Below are 10,036 nucleotides of genomic sequence, written 5' to 3'. Positions count from 1 at the left end.
AGATCGTGTATACGTACTCCAATTTTATCGTCATCTATACATACAGGGATATTGGCTTTACCGTTTTCATATTTGACGCCGTTTTGCATGTTGTTCGTCGCAATTAAGTTACCGGACTTGGCTAAATTTCTAAACATTATCAATACAAAGTTTCTCGTGTGGTGTAGCTGTACGTCAGAGTTTAACCACTAGAAAAACCTAACCAAATATCTTCTTACTCTGAATATTCGCGTACTGTGAGACTAACCATCCCACCGTCTAGAAACATTCACTTTGTGGTCACATTGTCTGCTTGCGGCGAATCCCAGGCCAATACCTTTCCTCCAATGCAACTCCGTAGTACCTATGAAAGCGTCGCTGAGTCGGTGGGATTCCGTTAAGTAGGTATCACATTAACATTTCTTACCCTATCCTAAGTATCAGCGAAGATGCTCGTGGCCGGCAATGACGATTTTCATACTATTAGTTTATTGGACTCGAAGGATATATTGCTCATTCCCGAACATTGATCTTACAAGCAAGATAAGTTAGACTACCTATGGGAAACCCGACAATCATTAGTATGCAATCTACGAACCGTGCTGATCGCTCGCGTTATAAAATTTAGTCGAGGTCATGGCTTTCTAGATTTTCGTTAGATTTTCAGAACATGCACTATAGAATATGAAAAATAAGAAAATTGACCCACTAGACTTAGAGTAAGTGATCAGTTTGTTCCAATGCCTGGCCTAGTCTATTCAATATCCCGCATACAAACGCTACAAATACACAATTATAACCTCATTTGCATAATTATCAGCATCCTTTGCTGATCTACTCTGGATACACGTTAGAAGCAATTTGATAAATCTATTCGTGAAGTTTCTGCAATCCAGGGATTGTACATAACCTTCCGTGTACGATTTGTTGATTGTTTGCAAATAAACGCGTAACGTGCTCCACCGCCGTCCATTTGTCCATCTGCCGATACCCTTTCTTGCAGTTTCGAAAGTTCTAGCATTTCATCACACCGATTCTGCGTCAGCACACGACGGTAATTGTTTGTTCATTAAATCTGCATTATTCTGTTTGATTTCACAAACGATTGCAAAGAAGGAATTTATAATTAGTCCGTCCGTTCCGACGCTGATGGTTTTAAGGTGCTAGGTCTGGTCGATTGATCGACACAAATTGATTTAACTAAGTGCAACTCCCAGACGTTATCTATTTATCCACTGATGGTGCAATGTGCAATTGTCACCAAACACCCGGCCGGCTTGGATGGGGAATAATGGTCAATCGGTGAAAGGTGTTGAAGCGTCCTTCGGTCGGACGATTGGTCGGGTGGCAGAAGCACTCAACATCATCCATTCCGGTTTCAGTTCGACAAATAGGCCACAATCAGAAACCAAGCGTAAATTAATTATAAGGCGATAATTCAATAGAATGCTAATCTCCGGCTAACAAGACCGGAATGGGGGGATGGAATGTTGTGAGAACCTGCCAAGAAGAGTGAAGGCTGTCATCAGCTAGTGTGAATGCAACGAGTATATTATATCAGAGTGAAGGGATGTCTCCATGTAGATGGAATACCAATTAATAGGAAATATCTTAAACAAGTTGAAATGACTAGGCATACTTGGATGTGTCTTTGCTAATCTAGAATGTTGGGCGGCCATAACAAGTGTCTTCGGCAACATTGTTTTTAACAGTCTTCAGGAACAACTACGTCCCTGATAGGGAATGGATAGCACTGAACACTGGTGACATTCCGTCGACACTGGAACTATCCGTGAAGACGCTTTACGCGTGCGACCACTTGGTCAAGAAGTTGCAACAACAGTTCAACGAAAAAAAAACCATCGCCACCATTCTGTTCCAGCTGAATAACCCACACCGAACCGAACTGACTGACTGCCTCCGTTCCGTGGGTAGCTCATCAGCTGCTGCTGTCCAGCTGCCATTGCATTGGCTGCATTGTCTCTGCTGATTCCCGCTTGACGGGGTCCGGGACCAGTCGGAATGCAAATCTTCACCCATTTTGCATTCCAAATCTCGTTAACCTGCGATTCAATAACAACACCGAGCTCGAGCACCGCGTGCATAGGATTGCACTATTGCCGACCGATGGTACCCCCGCAGCAGCTGAACTGTTTCCCGGTGAATTGAATATTCATGAATGCGCGCACTCACTCCCACGTCAGGATGGATGAACGGCGACCGATTGGATTTGGTAATAAAATTACGGACTTTTCGAAACCGCTTCCGGTGAGAATTGGTAAAGCACGGGGGTGTGCACGGAAAGTTTTAAAATTGAGTCTTAATATTTTTATTCAATCTTTTCATCGATGCTAATAGTCAAGTCACTATATCGAAAAATTACAATTAGCTAGATAGTTGACGTGAAACTAGATTTCCTGATTTAAGCTTAAATATTTTCCGTGTCGGTACGATTTTTTATCAAAATCACCTGTTGAATCCCAAAGTCAATGCAACCGATGACCGTTTACAGCCAAGACAAGAGAATCGGCAGGTTCTGTCATAAAATAAATGCTTTGGAACTTTTATCATCATTCCACCATATTAGGAAATTTAGGTTGACCAATATAGTAGTTATAATCAAGAAAACTTTTGAAATGTTACCTTTTCAGTATTGATTATCTTGAGTACCTGCACTGGATGTTTGTTTCGCGAACTTGATAGCCACGGGAATCAATCATTCCAATTGTCCATCTCATAGTGATTGCACAAAAAAAACTACAAAGGACAGAGTCCTATGGGGTTGTACGAACTGTTGACGTAGAACTACGCTACGTCAAGTGAAATATTTTGATTATAATATTTTTTTAATTGATTAGTATAGCCTCTCTTTACGATAATATTCAATTTACGTAACTTTGTTTACGACGTAAATTAAACGATCTTTTATCGGAACCTACTTCGATCCGAATATTCACAAAAATAAATATTTGTTGCGGATTAAACTATGAAGTTAAAACACCATGGCTCAGCCTTCACTGGATTTGAAAAAAAATCTATATGTTCGATTCAAGACTCCCGTGTATATGGAAGACCAGTCTTCCCAAATGAACATCGAACACCATGTTCGCTCTAGTTCTGTGCCCATCTTATACCTACATTTTGTGTGCAAACTCGAACGCGTTAATGCGTACCAAAACACGTGCACGTGTTTGTCTGCACATCTGAACCCCATGTACGTACGTGGTGTTCGTACACACAGGATCTTGACACTAGTTTTCTCTTTCTCTCATTCATCATCACTAGCGTTGACGCATTCTGTTTTGTGCATGACTTTCTTGTGTACGCACACGGTGTACGTATACGGTGTTTAAACCTAAGTTTGCACATCGTTCGCTTGGGTTCGGTGTTCGATGCACACCTGTACACAAATGCAAAGCATGTTTGAAGTTGAACGCGTGCACGAAACTTTGTACACGGGTGCAAACTTGTCGATGTTCATGGGAAGACTGAGGAAGACGATAAAATAGAGGTGCACCTACACGATTTGGCACTACACACTTGTCATATGTTCATTAGAAAACGCATATTGCAATACGGACCAGAAGTTTTCGTTATACTTGATACACGGAGAACCATCTTCTCAGGTATTCCTAACGGAGTTTTTGTGGAAAAGATGCGGGTAGAAAAATATTTGTTTAATTCAGATTGTTTATTTGATCTGATGGCGCCTGAAATTGCTTTGTTTCCTAATATAAATTTTTCAAATCTAGGAGATTACAGTTTGAAATTATTTGAAATTTTCTTTAATTCTGAGGAGACAAGCCTGAATCTAAAAATTATAGGCCATTTTAGAACTAGGAACCATATACAAGAAATTTTAAGTGAAGTTTACTATGACTAAGAAACATTTTTGAGCTTGAGCTTGATGAAGTAATACAGAGAATCAAAAGATGATAATATCCGGGAGTAACGAATCATCCTTCAATGTACAACTCCTGCTAATTCCAAATGTGGCTTTAGGCGTTCACATATGTCATGTGAACTGTTTGTATTTTTTTGTGCCTAACTAGTGCTAATTTGGGTACTAGTTTAGATACATCGTCTAACTAGACACACAGATGGTGCTAGTTAATGACGAGATGAATTCGAAACACAAAAAAAAACGAAACCTAATTCCAAATTGTTTATTGATCAGCAAATCGGCAGCAGGAACAAGAAGGAATGTTAGTCTGACACTTGAATTTAGAAGTTTCTCACGCCCTACCTCCAGGAAACTGATTAGGTGCCTAAAATACGTTTGAGGAATATGGTACCAACGAATAGCGAGAAAATGTCTAGAAACATACTTAATTCAAATATTATCTAATCAAACTACTATCAACATCAAAAGAACAAAAAAATTGAGAAAAACAATAGTAAACAAAGTGAAGCTACAACTAAAAAAACTTTGAATTGTTTTCGAGAATATGAAATAATTTTGAGCGGCCTAAAATAAGCGTGTTAACTGTACTGAAAACCTTAGATTATATGACGGACATACTCCACGTGAGTGTACTCTACTATTATTTTAACTACTAGAAAGAGAAGCAGGCATGTTGATCACGAATAGATTCGAAAAAGAAATAATTTATTTATGCAATTCAAAAAAATACAAAGTTTCAAAGATGCAGGGAATGAGAAAGAGAGATCTGTTTTTATCACTTCTTACGACTTGGGAGCCAGGAATGACACATTGAAATCTGTGTTTCGGTCAAAAAAATCTATTTACCATCTGCGATGACTAAAACAGAAAAAAAATCTGTGAAAATCTGTGATAAATTTCCAAAAAATCGGTGAAAAATCACAATATTTCTAAAAATCTGTGAAATTTTCATCAAAATAGCAAAAATTTGTCATCTGTGAAAAAGAATCTGTGATCAAAAATTGTGAAAAAAATCTGTGAATGTGCTTACCCTGATGCGAGCAGAAACTCAGTGGAGCAGTCTTTGACTTCTGCCGCCGGGTGCCACCCAGCTTCTACGCTGGGTTTGTCCGGAGCCAGATAATTCTAATATCAACCTCCTAGTGGATACTAGCCCCTGAAAAGCGAAAACCACGAACTTGAGACTGAAAATTGTAATCTGAAAATTGAGAACTGAAGAATGGAAATTGGAAATTAAACTAGAAGTCGACTATCAGTAACCAAAATTTGGAAACTAGGAACTCAAGCCTGAATATCGAAACCTGCGAACTGGAGACTCGAAACTGGGAATCGAGAACTGAAAGCTGGAAACTGCGAATTAGAAAATTGAAATTAAAAACTGAAAAATGGTAGTTGGAAACTAGAAAATCCAATTTGAAATTGAAATCGGAAATTAACTAGAAACCGGAAATGGGAGACTGTAATCTGGAGACTGAAAATTAGAAATCGTCAACTGGAATTTGGAAGCAAGAAACTGTGAATGGGAAACTGGAAATATGAAACGGTAAACTGGAAATTAGGAACTAGAAACTGAATGCTGGGAACTGGACAGTGAGAATGAAAACTGGAAACTGCGAACTGGTCCTAAAAACAGAAACTAGATATCGAAAACTGAAAATGCGAAATTGAAAACTGGAAACTGAGACTGGAAATTAAGAACAGGAAAACGGAAGCTGAAAACTGGAAATTTAAAACTGAAAGCTGGAAACTACAATATTGAGAACCAGAAACATGAGACTGGAAACTGGGAACGGGAAACTGGAAACTAAGAACTGTAATCTAGAAACTGATTCTGAATACTGGAAACCAACAACTGAAAACTGAGAACTGGACGCTGGGAACTGGAAACTGCAAACTTGAGACTGGAAACAGGATATTGAAAACTGGAAATGAGGAATTGAAAACTGGAAACTGGGACCTGAAGATTGGAAGCTGGGAACAGGAAATCGACCATTGAAGTTAGGAACTAAAAACAGGGAGCTAGAAATTCGTCGACTGAAACACTGGAAACCGGGAATTGGAATCTAGACACTGGCAACGGCAAACTGTATTCTGGAAACTGGAAAGAGAGAACTGGAAACTTGAAACTGGAAACCGGCATCTGAAAGCTGAAGACTGGTAATTGTAAACTGGAAATTAGAAACTGGAGACTGAATGCTGAGAACTGCACACTGAGAATGAAAACTGGAAACTGCGAAATGGTTCCAAAATAGAAACTAGATATCGAAAATTGGAAATGAGAAATTGAAAACTGAAAACTGGGATTGGAAATTGAGAACAGGAAAACGGAAGCTGAACATTGAGAACTGAAAGCTGGAAACTACGAAATTGTGAATCAGAAACGTGGAAACGTGAGACTGGGAACGGGAAACTAAGAAGTGGAATCTAGAAACTGATTCTGGATACTGGAAACCAACAACTGAGAACTGGATGCTGGAAACTGCAAACTTGAGACTGGAAACAGGATATTGAAAACTGGAAATGAGAAATTAAAAACTGGAAACTGGGACCTAAATACTGGAAACTGGGAACAGGAAATCGAAACTGAAGTTGAAAACTACGAATTGAAGACTGGAAATCGGCCATTGAAATTGGGAACTAATGATAGGGAGCAAGAAATTTGTGAACTTAAACACTGGAAACCGGGAATTGGAATCTGGAAACGGCAAACCGTATTCTGGAATACTGGAAATAGGGAATTGGAAACATGAAACAAGAAACCGGCATCTGAAAGCTGAAGACTGGTAATTTAAAAATGGAAACTGGAAATTAGAAACTGCAAGCTAAATGCTGGAAAAACTGGAAACTGCGTACTGGTCCCAAAAACAGAAACTAGATATCGAAAATTGGAAATGAGAAATTGAAAACTGAAAACTGGGACTGGAAATTGAGAACAGGAAAACGGAAGCGGAAAATTGAGAACTGAAAGTTGGAAGCTACGAAATTGAGAACCAGATAGGTGGAAACGTAGGACTGGAAACTGGGAACGGTAAACTGAAAACGAGAGAATGGAAACTAAGAACTGAAATCTAAAAACTGATTCTGAATGCTGGAGTCCGACAACTGAAAACTGAGAACTGGTTCCCGAGAACTGGAAACTGCAAACTTGAGACTGGAAACTGGATATTGAAAACTGGGAATTAGGAATCGAAATCTGGAAACTGGGACCTGAAGATTGGAAACTGGGAACAGGAAATCGAAACTGAAGTTGAAAACTACCCACTGAAGACTGGAAACTGGAAATCGACCATTGAAAATGGGAACTAAAGCCAGGAAGCTAGAATCATCCACTGAAATACTGAAAACCGGGAATTGGAATCTGGAAATTGGCAATGTCAAACCGTATCATGGAAACTGCAAATAGGGAGCTGGAAACCGGCATCTGAAAACTGAAGACTGGTATTTGAAAACTGGAAATGAGGAACTGGAGACTGAATGCTGGGAACTGGACACTGAGAATGAAAACTGGAAACTGCAATCTGGTCCTAAAAACAGCAACAAGATATCGAAAACTGGAAATGAGAAATTGAAAACTGGAAATGTAGGACAGGAAAACGGAAGCTGAAACGTGGGACTGCAAACTGGTAACGGGAAACTGGAAACGGGAGACTGAAAACTAGGAACTGATGCTGAATACTGGAAACCGACAACTGAGAACTGGATGCTGGGAACTGGAAACTCCAAACTTGACACTAGAAACTGGATATGGAAAACTGGAAATAAGCAATTGAGAACTGGGAACTGGGGACCTGCAGATTGGAAACTGGGAACAGGAATGAAATCGAAACGGAAGATGAAAACTACGAATTGGAGACTGGAAACTGGAAATCGACCATTAAAATTGGGAACTAAAGACAGGTAGCTAAAAATTAATAAACTGAAACACCGGCCAGGCTCGAACGGAAAAGGGATGGAATGTTAGTCCGATACTTGCTTTTGCTAGAGGCCATATATACTACTGCGCACTCCACAAGTCAAGGGAGGAGGAGATATTTGATAGTAAGTATAGAAGTTGGATTTTACATCTTCTTTACCGACGCCAGAGACGTCTATCCATCAACTCATGGACCGGGCACCAACGGCTTTACTTCCCTTCCGAAGGAAGACGTGACCACAGATTTTTTCACCTCAGAAGAATCTCAACGACCTCGGTTGGGATTGAACCCAGACCAACTGGAATGAGTGGCGGTCACGCTTACCACTCAATCACCGGCGCCTTCTGTTTACGGTTAAGTGGAGTCCAGAGACTGGAAACTTTGCCTCTGAAAACTGGACACTAGAAATCTACAACGGGAAACTGAACACTGGAAACTGAAGACTGGAAACTGGAAAACGTGAATTGAGAACTGGAAGCAGGAAACCGCGAGCTGAAGAATGGAAACCGGAAAATAAAACTGTAAATTGAAAGCCAAAAAAACAGCGAACTCAAAGCTGGAAACTAAATATCGAAAACTGGAAATCGAAAATTTAAAACCGAAATTGAAAACTGTAAAATTGAAGCCTGTAAACTGGAAGATCAACATGGAAACTGAAACCAGAAAATATAAACAAGAGACGTGAGACTGTGAACTGAAGACTGGAAACTCAAAATCGGCACCTGGTAACTGGGAATGGGAGGATGGAAACTAGAGACTGTGAATTGACGACTGGGAACTGGACTGGAGATTGAGCTGGATACAGGGAATGAAAACTACGGACTGAAGGCTGTAAACTGAGAACATAAAATCGGAAGTTGAAGCTGGAAACTGAAAATTGAGAACTGGAGTTTGGAGACTGCGAGCTGATTACTGTGGGATGAGGATTGAAAACAAAATACTCGAAACAGGAAACGTGATACTGAAAATTGGAAACTGTGGAATAGAAATTGGAAATTAAAAACCGGCAAGTTTGAACTAGATACTGGAAAATGAAAATTAAAAACTAAACTGAAACCTTTGAAAATGAAAGTTGGAAATTAGAAATCGAGAACGGGAAACCGAAATCTAGAAACTGGGAACTGAAGACTGGAAACCGGAAATTAAAAACCGAAAACTATAAACTGGAAACAGTAGACTCGAGAGTGGAAACTGAACATTGACAACTGGAACCGGGAACTGGAAGTTGGTAACTACGAACTGGAAAATTGAAATTCAAACCTGGAGAATGGAAGCTCAAAATCTGGATAAAGGAAGCCTGGAGACTGGAAAATAGAAATAAAAATTGAAACCTGATACTGGAAACAGGAAACGTGAGACTGTCAAGTGGAGACTCAAAATTGACAACTGGAAACAGGAATCTGGGAATAGAAGATTAGGAATTGGAGAGTAGGAATTAAAAAATGGAAATTGGGAATAGATTTAGGGAGCTGTATACTGAGAACTGAATATTGGAACTGAAAACTGAATATTGAACACTGGAAATGAGAAATTAAAAACTGTAGAGTGAAAATTGAGAACTGAAAACTACGCAAAATGGGGATTGACAACCAGAAAAAGGAATCATGAGACTATGAATTGGAAACTGGAAACTGCAAATTGATAACTGGGAACTGCGATATGGACACTGAGTGCGGGGGATTGGAAACTGGAGACTAGAAACTGGGAACAAGAATGTTGAAACTGGATGCTTGATACGGGAAACCGGTTACTGAAAACTGGGACAAGTGCCTGGTGCCGAACTACTGAATGGAAATTAAAAACTGAAAATTGGAAACTGGACTGAAAATGTTCTCAACATGAAATCAGCAAACTCAAGACTGAAAACTGGAAACAGAACATTGAAAATTCGAAACAGGAAACTTGAGACTGGGAAACTAAAAACTGACTGCAAACTGCTAACGGAAGACCGAAAACTGGAAATTAGAAACTGGAAACTGAATACTGAAAACTGGAAGAGGATATAGAGTAGATGACGAAAATGGGTGGGTGACTCAAATTGCCCGGGGTATTCAGAATTTCACTCAACTGGAAGTCGCCGTCATCAATTATAAAGTAGCGTCTATGAGCGAATCCTATCATCATCCCCATTTATGTGGTAACAGAGAAATTTACTTAACCTGAAGGCGCCATTTTGGATTTTGGAATGGCGTATGGCAATCGTTCACGGTCCTTTGCGAAAGCCAAATTGAGTAAATGA

Source organism: Topomyia yanbarensis, chromosome 1, assembly GCF_030247195.1.
Source record: "Topomyia yanbarensis strain Yona2022 chromosome 1, ASM3024719v1, whole genome shotgun sequence".
NCBI classification, from domain to species: domain Eukaryota; kingdom Metazoa; phylum Arthropoda; class Insecta; order Diptera; family Culicidae; genus Topomyia; species Topomyia yanbarensis.
Note: the sequence above shows the minus strand (reverse complement) of the source record.